The sequence below is a fragment of the Rosa rugosa genome, chromosome 4, assembly GCF_958449725.1.
Source record: "Rosa rugosa chromosome 4, drRosRugo1.1, whole genome shotgun sequence".
In the NCBI taxonomy this organism is placed as follows: domain Eukaryota; kingdom Viridiplantae; phylum Streptophyta; class Magnoliopsida; order Rosales; family Rosaceae; genus Rosa; species Rosa rugosa.
This window is the reverse complement of record NC_084823.1, coordinates 42031286-42052616: the sequence shown is the minus strand read 5'-3', so window position 1 is coordinate 42052616 and position 21331 is coordinate 42031286. Positions and strand designations below refer to the sequence as shown.

The 21331-nt window shown below is 37.8% G+C and overlaps 1 pseudogene; it reads right to left on the bottom strand.

The window, feature by feature from the left end:
• Nucleotides 1–3068: 3068 nt before the first annotated feature.
• On the bottom strand, nucleotides 3069–4994 carry LOC133746364 (flavonoid 3'-monooxygenase CYP75B137-like; annotated as a pseudogene).
• Between the last annotated feature and the right edge of the window lie 16337 nt (nucleotides 4995–21331).

The window sequence follows — 21331 nt, the reverse complement described above, 5'->3', positions numbered from 1 at the left end:
CAGAACATGAAACCCAAATTGAAACTGAACCACCAATTCAGCCAGTACCCCAAACACAAGCTGAAATCCAAGTTCAACCTCCACCACAACCACAAGACTTGAGAAGATCTGAAAGAGTGAGAAAACCTGCAATAAATCCGGATGAATTTGAGATTTATTTGCAGGAAGCTGAAACTGATTTTGGGGAGGATGATGATCCTTTGAGTTACAAGCAAGCTATAGAGAGTGAGAATGCACAGAAATGGAAAGAAGCTATGGAGGCAGAATTGCAGTCCATGAGCGACAACAATGTGTGGGAATTAATTGAGCCAACTGGAAACCAAAAGCCAATAGGATGCAAGTGGGTCTTCAAAACCAAGAAACATGCAGATGGCTCAATAGAGAGATACAAGGCAAGACTAGTTGCAAAGGGCTTCACACAGAAGGAGGGAATTGATTTTAATGAAACATTCTCACCTGTTTCAACCAAAGATGCCTTTAGACTGATCATGGCTTTTGTTGCCCATTTTGATATGGAATTACACCAGATGGACGTGAAGACTGCTTTCTTAAATGGTGACTTGGAGGAGGAGATATACATGAGGCAACCTGAGGGCTTTATCATACCTGGAACTGAACACTTGGTGTGTAAACTGAATAAATCCATTTATGGATTAAAACAGGCTTCAAGACAATGGTACTTGAAGTTTGACTCTGTAATTAGCTCATTTGGTTTTGTAGAAAACATGGTTGATGAATGTGTATACATGAAGGTCAGTGGGAGCCAAGTCATTTTTCTTGTATTGTATGTTGACGACATATTGCTGGCAAGCAGCAGTTTTGGCCTTTTAAATGAAACCAAGAAATTCTTGTCAAGAAATTTTGACATGAAGGATCTCGGTGAAGCTTCATATGTTTTGGGGATTGAGATAAAGAGAGACAGAAAGCGATGCTTACTTGGATTGTCTCAGCAGAGTTATATTTCCAAAGTGTTGAAGAGGTTTGAAATGCAAAATTGTTCTGGAAACGATGTTCCAATGGCGAAAGGTGACAAACTGACAAAGCTACAGTGTCCATTAAGTGAGTTGGAAAAGGAAGAGATGAAAGACAAGCCTTACTCCAGACTTGTTGGCAGTCTGATGTATGCACAAATGTGCACTAGGCCAGATCTTGCTTTTGCAGTTGGCATGCTTGCAAGGTTTCAATCCAATCCTGGCAAAGCTCATTGGATAGCAGGGAAGAAAATTCTTAGGTACTTGCAGAAAACTAAACATCACATGCTTGTATACAGGAGGGTTGAAGACCTAGAAGTCACAGGTTATACTGACTCTGACTTTGCAGGAAACTTTCCATCATCCAAGTCTACTTCTGGATACATTTTTGTACTTGCTGGTGGAGCTGTGGCTTGGAAGAGTGTGAAACAAACTCTCACAGCTACATCAACTATGCAAGCTGAATTCATTGCTATTTATGAAGGAGTATGTCAGGGTCTATGGTTAAAAAATTTCCTGCTGCAGACCAAGATAGTGAACTCCATTGTAGCTAAGCCCCTAAGAATTTTTTGTGATAATACAGCTGCTGTGTATTTCACAAAGAATAACAAAAGATCCACAAACTCCAAACACATTGACCTGAAGTACTACAGTGTCAGAGAGAGAGTGAAGCACAGGGAGATTGAGATTGCCAATATAGATACTTTGTCACAATTGGCGGATCCCTTCACCAAGGCCCTGCCAATTATTGCCTTCCAGAAACATGTTAACAGCATAGGAATTTTAGCTACTTTTGATAGCTGAGAACAGTGGGAGTTATGCTTGTTTTCCTTGTTATTTGTCTTTCATACATATCTTACATCTTGTAATAAAGGCATTGGCATTCAGTTCATCCAGAATAAAATTTCAGTTCATATCCAGTTTTGATTTAATTACTGAAGTTTCAGTACGTAGCTCATTTGAAACTTCATTGAACTTTCAAGATTGAGTGGCATGTTTGCTTGTTCATTGCATACATGTGAAATGGCTATTTATCAGGTTGTTGTTTGTGTTTGAAACAACATGAAGCATTTTCCTTCTTACAGATATTAAGAAACACATTCGGTTTGCAGTCCAAAATTAAAGGCAATTGTGTTTCTTGAGGACCACAGCATTAGAAATCATTTTGATACACTCTGGAACTCTAATGTATTTACAGGTATATTATTGTTGGTGATTCATGTAATCTGCAGCTGCTGCATTAGTAGTTGTGCACGTCTTCTATTCTGTTGAATATGAAGTTCTTTCACAGCTCTATGTTTTGGTTATGGATTGACAGAATCTTGCATCAGATTAATTAAGCACTTGATTTCAGAATGTGCACTAAGGAACTTATTGCTATATCTGATCATCTTGACATTCTTGTTGAATGAACTTCATGATGTCCAAGTGGGAGAATGTAAGATTAATATGGACATCATCATTTTAGTTCAATCATGCATTTAACAACTTGTCAATCTACTCGCAGAATAAGCAATGGAAATCTTGTGGTTTAACTCCAGATTGCCTATCCATACAAGTATCGGAATGTGTTAAGGCATGGAATCTGATAAACATTGGTAACAAAACCAATTTGTTAATGATATACAACTACAATCAAGTGATTCTGTTTTAAATGACTTCCTTTATGGGAGGGAGTCAAAGCCTAGACTGAATCATATTTAAGCCTGGTCCCTGCACTCTCATTTGATCATCAGACATTCATACTCGTCCCATAGAGAGCTAAGAGAAGTGAGCAGTGCAGAAGATCAGTGTCTTGAGATCAATGGCCTCTTCAGGTTTGTTGATTCTCTAAAGAACACATCATATGCATATATGTATCATTGTGTGTGTTTATTATAGTTTGATTGATATTGTATTTATGTTCTCCTGTGTGTTGTTATACAAGTTACTTTTTCAGTTTACAAACCAAGGTTTCTGAAGGTATTATTAGATCAACATCACACTTTTTTCTTATGTTTTACATTAGGGACAGAACCTGTAATCAAGTAGCTTATCATCTGACTTGGTGTATTGTCTGAATAAGATTTTATAAAAAATCACAATAAACATCACTCATGAAACCAGAGAAACCACAAAATGTTTATTTTCGAACTTCCTCCGTTTATTCTTACAATATATATGGAAGCACACAATAATTAAGGATTAGGGAATAGTTGGACCAGAAAAACCTATAGCTAATATAAGTGCTTGCTGCATGTTTAACATTGGCACCAAGGCAAATGTTTTTAAGCATAGAGCTCCAAATTGGATAACCTGGGTGTTGGTACAGCAATAAGTGGAGTGTTTTTCTTTGTCACAATCCCAAATTTGTCTGAAAGGTCAAGCTTTTAGTCATTAGGCAATTTCCACTCGAACGAATGCAAGAATGAAGCCAACGTATAGATCGGCATCCTCTCTGCCAAGGTAATCCCGACACATACTCTCCTCCCAGAACCAAATGGAAGAAACTGAAATTTATTGCCTTGGTAATTAAAGCTATTGCTTGGATTTAGGAACCTCTGGGGTCTAAATTCCAAGGGATCGTCCCAAACACTTGGATCTCTGTGTATGGCCCAAGCATTGAGAAACAAAATGGAACCTTTTGGTATGTAATAGCCACCAATGGTGGTAGGTTGGCTTGAACGCCGGGGCACTAGAAGGGGCAGTGCAGGGTGCAAGCGAAATGTCTCCTTGATCACAGCATCTAAGTGATGTAATTTCGGCAAATGAAACTCTTCAACCAAGTTGTTCAACCCCACAATTTGTGTCAGTTCTTCTTGAACTCTTATCATTTCTTCTGGGTGCTGCATCAGCTCAGTAAGAACCCATTCCACTGTTGTTGCCGTAGTGTCAGTTCCACCCACCACAATATCCTGTTAATATATATTGTAATTCACTCAATAAGAATTAGAGTATGAAACTTAATACGACACATTAATTACCACTCTTCCATACATAGATTTAGCCAAAAGTTAAAATACCATACCGTGAGCATGCCCTTCAGTTGTTGCACCCTAACGGATGTTGAACCGTCTTCATGAGAATTATTGTTCTCAAGAGGAACTGCAGAAAGTCCTTCCTTTCATGTTTTTGTTGTACTCCCCCATTTTCACCCGCGGCCAGCTTCTTCATCCGTTCTTCTATGGCACAAGTTAGAATCTTGTCAATCTCGGATTAAACCTTCTTTGCTTGCCTCTCAATTCCTTGTATGTCAAACCTTGCAAGCGCAGGAAAATAGTCCGAGATGTTTGGTTTCCCAAGTAGATCAATCATTTCTGCCACCACTTTTCTATACTGTTCCCCATAGTCACTCCCCTTCTCTCCTTGTGGAGTGGCACCCCATAGCATACGCATGATTGTGTTGGTTGCTGTGGAAAATGTAAACTGGCCCAAATCAGTTGGGGTTCCAATTTTGTCATGATATATCTGACTGATCGACTTGTGCACCTCCTCTTTTCTCAGAGCATAACAATCATCAAGGTTGGTTTTGCTTAGCATCAGACCCACAAACACCTTGCGCATCTTCATCCAATCTGAACCATAGGATCCAAACGCGATGTCGGTTGCTCCATATGAGGCAATTAGAGCAGCAACTGTAGGATCACGGTTGGAAAATGTTGTGTCATGGTCACGAACCACTTGTTTCACAAGCTCAGGTGAGCTCACCACCATGCACAACTTGGTACCAAGTTGAAGTTTGTAAATTGGGCCATAAACCCTTGCCATGTCTGTCAATTCTAGGTGGAGGTTTGCACCAAGAAATGGAAGATATCCAAGTAGTGGCAGACCACGAGGGCCTGGTGGCAATGGAGGTGTAAGGTTCCTGTTCGGTTTTTTCCAAATCCACAAGAACCAGAGCAGAGCAAACACCATGAACGAGAGTGTCGAAATTGCTGGAAGGTTTTCCCCTTTGTCATGATTGCTAGTAACCCACAGTGATGACCCCATTGCTAAGCAAACTGAAGACACAGACTGTGTTTGTATTCAGCAGGTTAGCCTGGTTATAAATGGAAGATAAGCTTTTCTCATTTTCTGGTCTGAGATTATAGATAAGATGGGAATGGCTATATATAGAACATTTAACAATGTTTCTTAAACAAGACGTCTTAATGACCTCTTCACTCATCATGGATGTATCTCTTGGTGCAATTCAAATCTGAAGAGTCAAAACGCAATCATTTTTCTCAGTACATGCATGCTAGCTCGTACATTGATCTTGACCATTATCAATGTTGGTAGCTGTTGCGTAAGCAGCTACCCTAACAAGCCGTCAAATCATTATTGCATCGCTGGCGCGGTACCCATAGGATTGACTGATTCCGCCGTTAAGTATATAACAATACACTGGGATACTTGTGGTGAAGGCAACCTTTTTTGTCTTTATTATGTATTGTTGTTCATCCGTTTACAAAGTGCATATGATTAATTAGCCGACCTATATTGATTTTCAGCCCACTCACTCTGAATTCAAGGGTCATCTAGCTTAAGTGGCCAATAATCTATATCTTCACCTTCTCTCACTTAGAAAAAGAAAATGAATAACAAAAAGAAGAAGAAAAAAGATGACAAAAAAGATGAAGTTAACTCTTAAATTCTCCTTCAATAATATGTCCAAGACAAAATAGAAAAGATATTAAAATTGTATGTTCCCACAGCGTTCAGTTCTCGTATTCGATTACAAGAATTGAAACCTGTGTTAAAAGGAAGTTTTTAAGTGCTCAATTGTCAGGAGTGCATTTTTTGAGCTAAATTACATTATGTTCGAAAATAATTTTTCAAATTTCAAAGTGATGTTAAACTGACAACATCTCTACTAATATAAATGAAGACTCTCTTTTGGTGTCAAAGACTTCACCAATTTTTAAAGTGACACAACTATCCTCTCACAAGAATAAAAATGGAACAGTACAAATATAATGATAAGAGGTTATTATTGTAATTTGCTAATTGTACAGTTTAGAAAATTTTGGAAACTTCAGAAATCAAGTCAAGCAAACGTGGGATGAAATCACGCGAGAACGTGTCATTCAATTCACTGCTTTCTTCATCCCACGATCAGCAGTTTGATTTCCATGACCATTTATAGTTCATACAAAAGAAGGAGATCAGTAAAGCCAAAAGATTGAGAAAAGATATCCAGAGGACGACAAAACCCAACCAAGTAGCTAGGGTTTTGCAAATTTATTCAGGAGTTGGTTTGTTTAATTGTTAATCAACCTGAAGAATTTGCGGTTAGTAGTTTGCTTCTTTTTTTTTTCCCTTATAGGAGTAAATCGGAGAAGTAGAGAAGAACAACTCATTGAGGTAAACATCTAAATATGCGTTTATTTACAGAGGTCAAAAGCTCTGTGCTTAGTTATTGACAAGTTGGTGTTTGAGGGGTGGAACAACTCATTCCTTAAATTGGTTTTTCTCTTTCCTTGAACGTAATATGTATTATGCTTTTTTACATGTTTACTAGCTTGCTGGGAATTTTAATTCTGTTCTAATCTTCTTCCTTTTCGTGTTTCTGTTTCTCTTGGTTTAGGCTGTCTAACTGAATGTACATACATGTACATTTGCAAGCATAATTAGCTATAATGGGTCACGCTCATTGTACCGCCAAAGGTACTAATTCCCACCAAAGGAATGACATGCAGACACACCGCCAGGCGGGCTACAACCATAGCGTCGGATCACCCCCAGGTCACCGCCGACGCGCCGCCACGCGCCATGCCAAAATGGCATCAGTAGCTCCCAGAGCTGGGAACTGAAGCACATCAGTCCCACATCGAAAACAAGGAGGAGGTCAGCCTCCTCCTCACCTATAAAAGGTTCTCTCCTCTCTCCTCATTATTTACGCGTTCAATACTTACCTACTGTTACTTTGTCAACATAAATACATTGACTAACTTAGGCATCAGAGAGTTGAAGACCGCCCAACGCGGTCTCCCTCTGACGCCCTTTGTAGTTTACTTGACAGGTAGCGGAGGCTTTGAGAGCATCACGAGTATCAATCCGCCCACCGGATCAGCGTTAACAAAGGTTCAGCTACCGCCGGACTTTTAGACATTAACACTGAACACATTGATGACCGCTGTAAGACATGAACGCTTGAAGATTATTGTCAAAATTAGGTTATTGTGTTATACCGAGCCAATTTTGTGTTGTGTTTGATTGTTTAAGGGATGGTGGTGAATAGAAAAGTTAATTCTGGTAGCCTTCAACAAATTTGCATACACTCTATTTTCATTTTGACATTACTATATAGGGAAAATTTCACACACAGTACACCAAGTAAAGGCCACTAATAATTCTTATACATAAAGTTCCAAACCAAACATTTCGGTACACGAAATCTGAAACTCGACCCACTATCAGTACACGACGTCAATTTTTGACACCAAAATATCCATTATGCCCTCAGTTCTTTTTTTTTTAATAATTTTTTTTTCTGTTATTTTTTTTTTCCCTTCGTTTTTATCTCTTTCTTCTTCCTTTTTTCGGCTCCACGAAACCCACCTCTGCTTTCATGTGAGAAGAAGCCCGAGCTCACCCACCTCTGTTAACTTCTCAGCCACCAAAATAAGATAACACAGGTGCATACGCACTCTGAAAAAAGAACAAGATGTGAGAAAATTTTAAGATCAAAAGAAAGAGCAATGAACCAATTCTCTTTTCCTCTCCTCTAACTTGTCTAGTATAGCTTTCTTTGATGATTCCATGTCATCTCCAGTTTCAACTGATGTTTTGGAGTTGCCAACAGCTTCATCTGATCCGCGAGATTGACTGGTATCCAATGTTGTTTGTGCATTTTCCAGCTCATCTCTCAAATTTTTTTCAGTGTCCTCCAATTCCTGATAACAATATTCATCAATTTCAACAAATTGGCTTAAAACTTAACTACAACGCATATCCTCAACATTATAAGGCATATTTCTTTTCAAGTCTAAACTTCTGAATTACAAATCACAATCATTAGAAGAAGGCACACCAATCAGATACACAGTTCCAAGCATCATGGGAACTTTTCACATGACTAAATATTGACTTAGTTACAAATATAAGCTGTAGGACCATAAATCTCACCTCTAACTTCCTCCTAAGTAACTCCGCTTCCTCAATCTTCTCCTGTATTTTACTTTCACAGTTTGATATAACCTTTTCATATGCAGCATTTTCCTCCTGCAATGTCACCTCTCTCAACTGGGCCTGTCCACAAGTACAAACAGGAACTATATCAACAAAGGAAACATAAAAAGGCATTGATCATCTACAACCATGAAACTCAACCAGGACCAAAAACAAGGAAAAATCCCTGAACTTTAACACAATTTGCAATAGCCACAGCTACACCACAATTTGTCTCGTAGAGAGAGAGAGAGAGAGAGAGAGAGTAGAGAGAGAAAGAGTGTGAGAGTTTTTAGAGTGAGAAGAAGTGAGATGATAGGAGCATTTTAATGCGACGTTTTAACTGCATTTCCCTACATTTTCTGCGTTATTTCCTTAATAAAACTCTGTTTAGGAAAGTTTCCATTCTTCGATTGGGAAAGTTCCTATTTGTAGAAAGTTTCTATTTTGTAGTTTCTATTTTTCATTTTTGGAAAGTTTCCATTTTAGTTTAGGAAAGTTGCCATTTTTTCATTTTAGGAAAGTTTCTATTTTTAGTGATAGTTTCTATTTTCAGGACCTCGGAGCTAAAAAGTGGAAATGAACTCACGAAAGGAAAGAAGAGCTTGCAAACGTCGAGGGGAACAAAAATGAGACACAAAGAGCCACACAATTGAGCAGAAATGAAGAATTAAGCTTTCCTGTTCCAACTAGGAAACCCTGCGAAAAGGAGGAGAGCTTACCAATGAAGTTTCCAACGCAACCATGAAAAGGAAATGAAAAAATGAAGTGTCATGACGTTGGAAGGTGACAAGGCTTGAAGTTGAAGCAACAAGGCCCAAGAACTCTATGAATTGACTTGGATTTTCGGCAAAATGGATCAAGGCCCATAAAAGCCCATGGAATTAGGGTTTGTGACGCAAGGAGTAAACCCTAGAGAGAGTTTGCCGTGAAATATCAAGAGAGAAACAAGGAATGGCGTGAAAAATCAGAAAATATGAAGAACATTTCGATGGAGATTTTCTTGGGAGACTTTTAAGGAAAGTGACTTGGATACACATTTACGCAAGCGTACGTATCGTTGTCAAGATAGGGAAATATTGAGCCCAAAATTTATCGTACCACGGGGATTAGTGGCTAACCCACAATCCTTAGGTAGTCGGAACTAAAGTCACTAAGCAAACAAAAGAAAAAGAAAAAAAGAAAATAAATAAAAATGGTAATCTAAGGCACCAAGCCTTAGCAATGCTCGGCTTTGGTTTGCACCGAAGCCTAATCAAAACTAAGACCTAGTGATGACTATTTACAATGAGTCGAAATTGTCATTCGAAATTGTGATTGTAATTTTCGAAAAAAAAACTAAGTCAAAAACTAAATTAACAACAACAATTAAAAATGAAGAAAAATGAAAATAAAAGAGAGATAGGTTTGGGTACTAGGGATCACTCTCTAGCAATTTCAATGCAACGAACACATTTCAAGCAAACAAACATATTTTCATGAGAACCAAATCCCGTACTTAATGCCGATCAAGGCCACTAAGCCGAATTTCCTTGAGGGTATTCACATTTTCGGTTAGGACAAATATGAACTCTCTAACTCATGAATTAGTACCTTATCAGGGCTACCAAAACATGAACTAAAGGCGTAGAGTTCTAGAAATTAGGGATTTAAGCATGCAATAGTTACAACCTAAAATGTAACGATTACTTAGTTCTTTACCTAATGCCGGTTAAGGCCACTAAGTCAATTTCTCTAATTTGGTATCCATTCTTCCGACTAAGGCAAGAATGAACTCTCTAACCCTAATCATTATGCCTTGTTAGGGCCACAATGTGTAGGATTAAAGGCGAAGGGCACAAGAAAATAGAAACTTAGGCAATCATTCATTCTCGATTAAGCAACTACTTGACACACTACACTAATTACATGAAGCTAGTGAACAAAAGAACCACCAATTGTATCACACAACACAAATCTCAAAACATAACAAAGAGAGTGGTCAATTCCCTAAAATTTATGCATCAAGAATCAATTAACATAGTAATTAGAATGCACCCATATGAAAATACATTATTTATCACTTGAAAATATGTCCATTACATCAAAATTGAGCTAGAGTTAGAAACCCTAGCTCCCAAAAGTAACTACTCACAACCCATATTTATGAACATCAAAAGTACAAAATTCAAATAGCAAAGAGTAGAGAAGTGTAGGAGAAAACAAAGATAGTCACAAATAGCTATGAAGCTAGCATGACTATCCTTGATTTACAACCCCACAAAATACCCAAATCTTGAATCTTGTATAAATTGAGCTCCTTGATAGATCCTTGAAGCTTTGTGTGAGTAGTTCTTCAAAATCTCAAAAACAAAATAGAAAGAAAAGAGGAAAAATAGAGGATATGAGAGGAGAGTGAGAGCAGCCCTAAGGCTGCCCCCAATGGTAGTGTGCGGCGCTGCTAGGTTCTTAGGGTCTGAGAGTCTCTAGATCAATAGTCTTGGGTTTTATATATATATGGCTGCACGTGCCCTCAATATGGTGGGAAAAGAAAGGAACGGATCAGGTCCGTTGGTCGAGAGAGAGAACGAGAATCATGCCCAGGATATGTGGCTTTCAAGGGTTATAAGAAGAGGCTGCCACATGTCATTCTTTCATAGGCTGAAGCAATTAAACAAAGCCTTGTTTAATTGTTGCACGCATGTGATGGTTGATGGCTACTTGATTAATCATTCAATGATTAATTAATTAATCAAATCAATGATTAATTAATCAAATCAAGGATTAATTAACATGACTCTCTCGTTTCAATTTTCTTTTCTTTCCATTCCTTTTCTCTTCTTCATGTACTTCCACTCATACTATCCAAGGTATTTGGATTCCGCTCTCTTGATTGGCATTGACCACGGTTGACCCGCATTGACTATTTCGTCATTTTGTCGGAAACTCCATTTTGTTTCAATTTCGTGTCAATTTGTCTCGGTTTCCACAACTCCGCTTATTTCCTATAAATAAATAAAAATAGATTAATTACATGATATTTAGCTCAAGGATTAACATAATTCATGTGTTTAGGATGCAATTACGCGCATAAAAATGCGTGTAATCAGAAAGAGAATATGTGTTGAACACAAAAAGCTCTCAAAGGAGTCTAGATTCATCCCTAGAATTCCTAAAGGAAGTTTGGCCGAATTTGAACTAAAAAAATCAGAAATTATCTCAAGGTATTTCGGCCAAGATTTTTAGGGAATTAAAATGGAGTTTTGTGATTGGTTGGACCATCTCATAGGGCTTATTTGGCAAGCTATCATTGGAGGAAACTATGTGGCATTTTCAGATTAATTCCATGGAAAATAAAGAAGAAATACACGGCTTGGAGACCAAGTTTTGCCGTCCCCTATATATACTCTCTCAATGAAGACGTCTGGGGTTCTCTCGATACAATTTACACTTTAGAAAAATCAGAAATTTTGCTCTTGTTGCCGTGAGGTTTTCCTCTCCTCTCTCTATCCTTTAGAGCAAGCCACGAAGTTCAAGCAAGGCCAAGGAAGAGAAGAAGGAGCCATGATCTATTCCTCCACCATCCACCTTTGAAGCTTGCTTTCGAGATTCAAGGATTCCATCGTTATTCACCCATCATCATCCTCCATCCACGGTGTAATTCGACCTCTACCTTGTAACCTTTGCTTTGTATTTCGTTGGTTTTGCCTTAGTTGACATTCATGATTGAACAAAGTTATTATTTCTGGAATTTTTATGATTAAATGAGAATTTCGACTCTTATATTGTAGGAGGGACTTTGTGTCTAGACGATTATACTTAGGCCGCACGTCCACTTGATTTACCGCTTGGAATTAAATTTGATATCAATAATATTTATAACAAAAAGAAAATGTAAGAAATTGTTGTGACACTTAAGGTATATTGGATTAGACATAATCTTGGAAGGGTAGCTGTTTCAGTCCCATTGCACACCGAGATTCCCTGTTCCCACACCCAAGTGTTGTAAATAATAAGATAATTGTAAATAAAAGAGAAAAAAAAAAAAAAAAGAGTAAAGTTTGTTGTGACGTTTTGTATATGTGTTTTGTGTGAAGATTTTGTACGTTTTGTCTAATATTACTTGTAAAGAAAAAGAAAGGAAAATTAACAAAAAATTGAATTCTGAATGTCGTTAATTACTTAATTGTTGTGAGTGTGTAAAATCGTATGAGTAGACAAGGGCCCTTTTGTTAATATTGGCCTTAACCCTTCATTCGTACCTTCTAAGGTCTTATGAGGTTGAGGGAGGCCTTTATTAGCACTTGGAGAACAGTCTAACACATGAGTTACTTTCCAAGCTGAGTAAGGGGCATTACAGATGGTGTCTTAGGTTGAGACCCTGGGTGATGGGTTCAAATTGGATCTCAGAGATACTATAGACTGTGCGTAAACCACAATGTGGAAGTAGCCAATAGGGGCGTAAACCTCAATGAGGGAGTAGCCTCCGTAGTATTACCAAAATGAGTCCTCCCTCTCACTTACCTCTTAATCTGGCCATCTAGCCCTCTGAAACAAAGGAAAGAGACTTATGTCTAGGCGACTATCCCTATATCGTAGCTCACCAATAGTAGTGGTTTCTATTGGGCTCGACTTACAACTTGGAATCAATTGAGATATTAACTATGTTTATAAGCTGTTCCATGTAAAAAGTAAAATACTTGTACATAACCTTCACGTGTAAATTGTTTTGTTTATACATTTCTTACTTGTACAAACTTTTTACGTTCCTCTTTTGTTGTATATAATGAATAGTGACATTTTCTTGTATATCATGAATAGTGACGTTTTCTCGTATAAAGTATTAACTTGTATTTCTTGTACTTTGCAATTTACTAACTTGCGTAATTTTTAATGTTGTTCAGGGAATTCCATGAATGTCCAAGCCTTCTAAAATCCCTAGTGCACGAGAGATTGAAGAAAGACTTGCACGTTTGCAGAACCCTCCACAACTTGAGTACAGAAGACCTTCTCCTTTGCGATTTAAGCCATATACATTCAACGAGCAAGGGAAGAGAATCTTAGATCCTTCAGAGGAATCCACATCACCTACACCAACTCCATCTCCACCACTTTCACCATCACCTCTGATTTCACCTAACTTACCATCACCACAAATCACACCACCTCTTTCACCTTCACCACCACCTTCACCACCACTTTCACCACCACCTGAAGAAGACAAGGAAGAGAGAATGACATCTATTAGGGAACTCTCTACAGCAGCAGTCCAAGGAGGACCCCCTACGAGCATTATATATCCTGCCCCTGCAGCAGGAAGACAGGCAGAGTTTGAGCTAAAGAGTGGATTGTTGCACAAGCTCCCTATGTTCCATGGCCTTAATATGGAGGACGCTAACAAGCATATCCGAGAATTCCAGTCTGTGTGTGCAAACATGCAACCACAATGAGCAGATGAAAACATTCTTAAGATGAAGGCATTTCCGTTCTCCCTAGCTGACAGAGCCAAAGATTGGCTATATGAGATTCCTGCTGGACGTATCACTTCACGGGAAACAATGAGGAAGGCCTTCTTGGAAAAGTACTTCCCAGCTTCGAAGGTCATCACACTCAGAAAGAAGCTCAGTGGGATCGAGCAAGCGCAAGATGAGTCTTATGCTGCCTACTATGAGCGGTTCAATTCCTTACTTGCACAATGTCCTCAACATCAGATGAAGGATGAGAACCTACTTACATGCTTTTACGAAGGACTCCTACCCTTAGAAAGGCAAATGCTTGATGCTGCAGCTGGAGGAGCTTTTGTGGATAAGTCACCTGCTGCTGGGAAAGAACTGATTGATAATCGTGCCTTAAATACTCAACAGTATGAGGGTGTGAGACAAACCACTCGTAGGGTAAATGAGGGGTGAGCACTAGTCCTGCTATTGCGGATCAATTGAACAAACTCACCCCTCTTGTGAACAAGGTGGCAAGCACTCAAGGCCATGGAGGACCCTCTGCTTGTGGGGTATGCTTTACCCAAGGACACCCTACGGATCAATGCCCTCAACTCATTGGAAATAGTGGGTGGGAATCTGTGAATGCCATAGGAGGATACCAAGGAAATCAAGGAGGTTCCCAACGTCCAAGGTATGATCCATATTCAAATACATACAACCCTGGATGGAGGGACCACCCCAACTTCAAGTGGACCAACAATGAAAATGTTCAGAATCCTCTTGGTGGCAGTTTCCAACGTCCTCAAGGACCTTCCTTTCAAAGACCTTACATGCCTCCTCAACAGAACTCAGGGAATTCAAATTCTCACTATGATAAAACGATAGAGGCATTGACTAGTTCTACTCAGGCATTGACTAGTTCCACACAGGCTTTGATTCAAGGACAACAGAACCACACCAAGGACATTGCTGACCTCAAAAAGCAAATGGGACAAGTGGTGGACTTCATGACCAAGTTTCATGAAACTGGTAAGCTTCCGAGCAACACAATTCAAAATCCAAAGGGAGGCTTTGAAGGCCCAACCAACTGAGGACGAGAGGAAACCATGTCTAGGCTGAAAGACTATAAACATTAAGCGCTGCTTGGGAGGCAACCCAATTCAGAAGTAGCTGTGGAGGAGTCGTCAACGCAGATTTGCTTTCTCTTCCCCTTTTACTTCTCCATTTTCTCTTTGTTTTAGTAGTTATTTTCGTAAATTTCATCCCTATATGCTTAAGTGTTTTATTGCATGCTTATTCTTGATTACATTGAGGACAATGCAATATTTAAGTGTGGGGGAAGGGATTTATACTTTTATCTTGAGTCATATATTGAAAAATACAAAAAAATTGAAAAATGTCAAAAATAAATTTTTTCGTTGCTTTTGTTTTTGTTTTGAGTCATAGGATGCCTTTCAACTGTCTGGGATGATTCTATATCTCTAAAATCATGACTAAAAGAGGATCACAACATTGAGATGATTTTTAAACGGTATTCTTTGGTTAATTGAGATATGTGAAAAATGTGTGCCTCGTAGTGGATATGGATTGCATGACCTTGGTACAGAATATGAGCATGTTAGGATGAGCTGTGATTCATAAAGCCCATGTGAGATAATTGAGCCCATGTCCCTTTTTCTTGGAGTGAAATGAAAAATATATTCTTAATTTCTTGGCGATGTTTTGATGATCTCATTATTCTTTCATCTTGATTGACTGCTTGCCATAGATTAAGTTTAATGGACTAGAGAATGCTAGAATTCCCTCTTGTGCTTGTTGAGACGTGATATCAATACATGGCCCTGATTCTGGAAGGGATAGAGGCACCTTAGGAATTACCACCATTGCCAAATGAACTTGTGTCTATATTTGTGCCCGTCGTGGGACTCCCCTAGATAAGCCCCTTTGAGCCTACACTAAGCCTTTTCGTTCATCACCCTTAAAAATCCTTAACCATGAACCTTAGTATAGTTACAACCTTACCCTTTGTTCTAAGAACTTAGTGGAGCTATCTTTTGAGACAAACTACATGGTTTTGGCGTTAAGGATGAAGATTGAGAAGAGGTGAAAGTTCAAGTGTGGGGGTAGACTTGTCCATGAAAAGAAAAATATGTGAAAGCCGTGAAAAAAAGAAAGAAAAAAAAAATGTGTACGGCTAGAAAAGAAAAGAAAGAATTGCTTATGGATTTTAGTCCCCCATACTTAGTGATTTTGGAGTTTGTTTTGAATTGAAGGCCTACTACAGAAAAATTTGGTCTTTGTCAATTTCACTAGAGTTCAAGGGAAGTTTACATTGAAGATTGGGCCCAACATGAAGACATTTGGCCCTTTTATGTACCTCTATGGGGAAGTGACGTTTTTGCAATGCCTTGGTGGAATATTTCGAGATCTCTATATTTACATGAGCTCTGCTAGGTTTTTAGGACACTTTGATAAATCCTTACCTTTCGTTTCTTTAAACCTTGAGCCTTAACCCCATTACAACCTTTGAGAGGACCTTCTTGATCCTTAAGATGGGACAGCCTTTGATGTGGAGATGAGTTACAAGAGTTGAACCTATGGCAGTCCATTCGTGCAAGTAGTTGGTATCCTTCATGAGATCTTTAAAAGAAAAATTATATGTGCTTTCGTTTCTTCATATGTGATTTATTTGTTTATCTCTCACATATAATTTAGTGATTATAAGCTTTTAAGCATTGCCTTGGATTCCGAGAGAAGAAAGAGTGAATATACCTTGAGAGGACATGAATCATACTTGTCTGAAGCATGCTAAGCTAAACCCCATCACCATTGTTACAACCAAGTCCTACTTGTGTATGTGTGGATTATATGTTTTAATTAACTCTCGAATGCTTAAACATTGATTCTTGGTTGAGTGCTAATCTTGGTGTTGTGAAAGTCAGAGATTGCTGAGACAAAAAGTTGAAGGGCAATAGAGTCAGTGTATTTGTTTGAGTCTTTAAATTTCGTTAGTCTTAGTGTGTGTCTTTGTATGATTTTGCTAAGGGACTAGCATGAGAGAGAGAGAGAGAAAAAAAAAACAATGGGAAAATCTAACTCCTGCTTCAAAATCAAAGACCCAGATAGAGAAACCTCCTAATTCGAATTAAAAGCAACACGCCCAGATAAGAAAGATCCAAACTTTGAACAAGATATGCAACAATTCAGAGTTGTACACAAGAATCACAATCAAATTCAAAACCCAGCTACTAAATTTAGAGCAGAACCTGTTCTCGGGTGGAGAAATGGGCGTTCAATTGGAGGGCAAAGGCGGCGTTGGAAGCGAGGGAGTGAGCCCGGAAGAAGGAAGAAGAAAGAGATAAAAACGAAGGAAAAAAAAAATAACAGAAAAAAAAAATTATTAAAAAAAAAAAAGAACTGAGGGCATAATGGACATTTTGGTGTCAAAAATTGACGTCGTGTACTGATAGTGGGTCAAGTTTCAGATTTCGTGTACCGAAATGTTTGGTTTGGAACTTTATGTATAAGAATTATTAGTGGCCTTTACTTGGTGTACTGTTTGCGAAATTTTGCCTACTATATAAGGACAAAGTAGTATGTGCTTTAAAACAATTTTACGCATGTTCAAATAACCTTTAAACTTTTTGTTCTAAAAAACTGAAGGCAGCTTCAATACTCGTGCGATATACTGAGCCGTTATTTAGAACATTCATGAAGCTGAAATGTTTAAAAAAAATTAATCAATTAATCGCACGCGTAAGTGTGGCCCTTTCGCTTATGATTGACAGTTAAATTAAATGATGTAGTAACCGATTTGATTGACATTAAACATTGATCTAAATTATCTTTATTCCTCTTTAGTTAGCATTGTAGGAATTTTAAATGCATTTCACATTGGGAAAATTTTGCAAACAGTACACCAAGTAAAGACCACTAATAATTCTTATACATAAAGTTCCAAACCAAACATTTCGGTACACGAAATCTGAAACTCGACCCACTATCAGTACACGACGTCAATTTTTGACATCAAAATGTCCATTATGCCCTCAGTTTTTTTTTTTTTAATAAATTTTTTTTTTCTGTTATTTTTTTCTATTATTTTTTTTCCTTTTTTTTTCCTTGGTTTTTTCTATTATTTTTTTTCCTTCTTTTTTTCTGTTAATTTTTTTCTGTTATTTTTTTTCCTTCGTTTTTTCTGTTATTTTTTTTCTATTATTTTTCTTTCTTTCTTTTTTTCTGTTATTTTTTTTCCTTCGTTTTTATCTCTTTCTTCTTCCTTCTTCCGGGCTCACTCCCTCGCTTCCAATGCCGCCTTCCTCACCTCCACGCTCACTCCCTCGCTTCCAACGCCGCCCTTGCCCTCCAATTGGTGAGATTTATGGTCCTACAGCTTATATTTGTAACTCAGCCAATATTTAGTTATGTGAAAAGAAAGAAAGAGATAAAAACGAAGGAAAAAAAAACGATGGAAGAAAAAAAAATAACAGAAAAAATGAAGGAAAAAAAATAATAGAAAAAATGAAGGAAAAAAAATAATAGAAAAAAATAACAGAAAAAACGAAGGAAAAAAAATAATAGAAAAAAATAACAGAAAAAAAGAAGGAAAAAAAAATAACAGAAAAAAAAATTTATTAAAAAAAAAAATAACTGAGGGCATAATGGACATTTTGGTGTCAAAAATTGACGTCGTGTACTGATAGTGGGTCGAGTTTCAGATTTCATGTACCGAAATGTTTGGTTTGGAACTTTATGTATAAGAATTATTAGTGCCCTTTACTTGGTGTACTGTTTGCGAAATTTTCCCTTTCACATTAGGTATATAATTTGATTTGAATGAGGGATACCTAAATGTGTTCTACTTATCATTAATATTCAACTTGCAAATAGGATGACATATCTAAATAAGCTAGTTCGTTTATTGAGTCCGAACAAAAATTCAACAAATTCGTCCATACATGTTCTTATTCATATATATCTTAAATTAGGGTTCAGGTAAGGCTTCATGCTAAACTTAACACTATAATTATATACGGCGTTGGATTTCCTTTGTATTATTTCATAGTGCCGATAATTATGAAACGTATGCAACCCATGCCAACCTCTTGGTCCCAGCTGGCTTTCCATTTTGAAAGCTCTAGAGGAACAACCTTCTCTGCCGGTGAGTTGTGACATGTTGGTAAGTTATAAATCCAACATTGTAAAGGTCATGATTTCAATTCTCACTGACATATGTATGGCCTGGGTGGGTGGGATAAGAAGTTTTAAAATATATAAAATATATATAAAAAATTAAAAAATTAAAAACCTTCTTCGAAAGATGGTCGTGCCTGATGTCAACGTATAGGTTAGTAGCTTTTCAATCTCAAAACATTTGTTGATACCCAAAAAAGCACGAGACATGTCATATGCGCATTTCAACCGCAATAAGAAAACACACATGCAAATCACATTCTGAAAGACAAAAAGCTACATATCTTCTTGCACCGTCATGCCACGCATGTGGACCCAAGCCATAACTACGCTCTTGGGGCTTGTAGAAGTGGGTGTGGTGTGGAAGGTTACGGAAACACATAATGCTTGTTTATTGATTTAGTGTTATCGGTGATTTCAGTCTTGGGCCCAAAATCCAAACCCGATGACTTAAATCAATAACGAAATGGTCAATATGAGATTTCAGCCAACATTTCCCTCAAAACCCAAAACCCAAAAGAAAAGAAAGCATGAACCTTCTGCTACTTCCTAAAACCCAAAAGAAAGAAAGCCCAAAAACTCAACACCTTCTTCCACTTCGTTCTAGCCTTGTTTTCTCCCCCGCAGCAATTGGATACACAGATCAAACCAAAGTCCCTGAGGAATAGTGATTCCTTCTGTTAGTTGGTGAGGAAGAAGCTTTCTGACCAGTAGAGGGATATCTTCTTCTTCCTTAAACAATGAGCCCAGAGTTCCTAAGCTTCCTCGTCCACCTCGTTCCAGGATTTGCGTCACCGCAACTGCTCTGCTATAATCGTTGTCTACTGCTACAGCGACTGTCTCTTCCTCCCAAAACTTCATCTCTCAATTAAGCTTATCTTTCCCTAGATTTAAGGCATGAACTGTGTGTGGATTGAAGAAGAAATGCTTTACCCATAAACCGTGCGTTCCCAATAGTCTATATAAAGGGAGATTTGGGGGAGAGAGCAAGAATCTAGCATAATCGAACAAAACACAGAATACCTAGAAACATCTATATCAAATCAAGCCTTTAAAGCCTTCAAGCATAAGTCTAGCTTTCAGCCATTTTCCCAAACCCTCATTCAAACCAATTTCCAGAAACCCCAAATCCAAAAACCATCCAATTCTCTCACTGCAGTGTGTTTCTAGCTCCCACACCATGCTTCATGCTGTCAAGCCTTTTTGTTTTTCATATGATCTAAATCACATACAAAGTCCTCCCAATAATCGGATTATTGGGTTGATTTTGGCCTAGTCGATGTTTAATTCAAAAAGGACCCTCACAACATTTAACAGTGTTTCTTAAACAATACGTCTTAATGACATCTTCAATCGTCATGGATGTATCTCTGGGTGTAATTCAAATCTAAAGACTATCAAAACGTGGACATTTTTCTCAGTACATGCTATCTCGCACACTGATCTTGACCGTTAACAATGTTGGTAGCTGTTGCCCTAACAAGCCGTCAAATCATTATTCCATCGCCGGTACGGAATAATAATCAATTGATCAATCATTAATTATTCACTATAACGTTTATGACCATATGCATTGATCCAAACAATTCATCACAAGATTAATAAGAGATAAGACTGATGATCGGCCATTTGAGCTACTGGATGGCGGGTCGGTTATTTTTGTATGTTCATCATTTGTGGTGGTCTAACAGAACAATGTTAGAAGCGTCATTTGACTTGTTCATGATATGTTATATGGTCCTCATGGTTATTTTGTTAGTTGGTTTGCTTTTTGTTACTTCCGGTTGTGATGGTTCACTATCTTTCAGGATGCATGTTGTACTTAGTACACTATTTTTGATTAATTTGTTACTTTTGAATGAACAATTCTTAGGTTCACCCCTAGGGTGAATGAGCATATTCACCCCCATTGTCGATTAACGCATAATAACTTTATAATTTTCTAATCCAACCATTCATTTTGTATAACGTAATACAAAGATTAGGTTTGTAAAAAATCAATCAAATTGAAGACCTTTCAGTTATTCATTTCTATGAAATACATGGACGGTTCATCATAATAGTAGTAAGTGTTGTTAGAACCATCCATTTGTTTGATTCAATTAGATAATTAAACGATTTCTGATTCGATTGATTTTTTACAGAGATGATCTTTAAAGGCTAATTTAAGATATGGACCGTTGGATTATAAATTTATTAAATAAAAGTATGTTAATCGACAATAGGGGTGAATATGCGCATTCACCCTAGGGGTGAACCTAAGAATTGTTCCTTTTGAATTGCCTTTCCCAGAATTGTTCCTTTTGAATTGCCTTTCCCCCAGGACTAAAAGGTTTAAACTTGCCCATATATAAACCTTTCTACTACAAATTAATTCACCTAAGTTCTCCAGTTCTTTTTTCTCCAACCTTGGAAAATCTAACCCCCGAGCAAAACCAAGAAACTGAGAGATGAAAGCTTATCTTATGCTGGCTGCAGTTGTAGCCATTTTGCAATTGCTTAACCACATAAGCCTTGTACTGCAACTGGAACTTTTTTGGGGGAAACAAAAACCGACTTCATAAAGACATCATGCCTTCTATAATAAATATCCATACTCGAGTAATATGGTCAAAATTG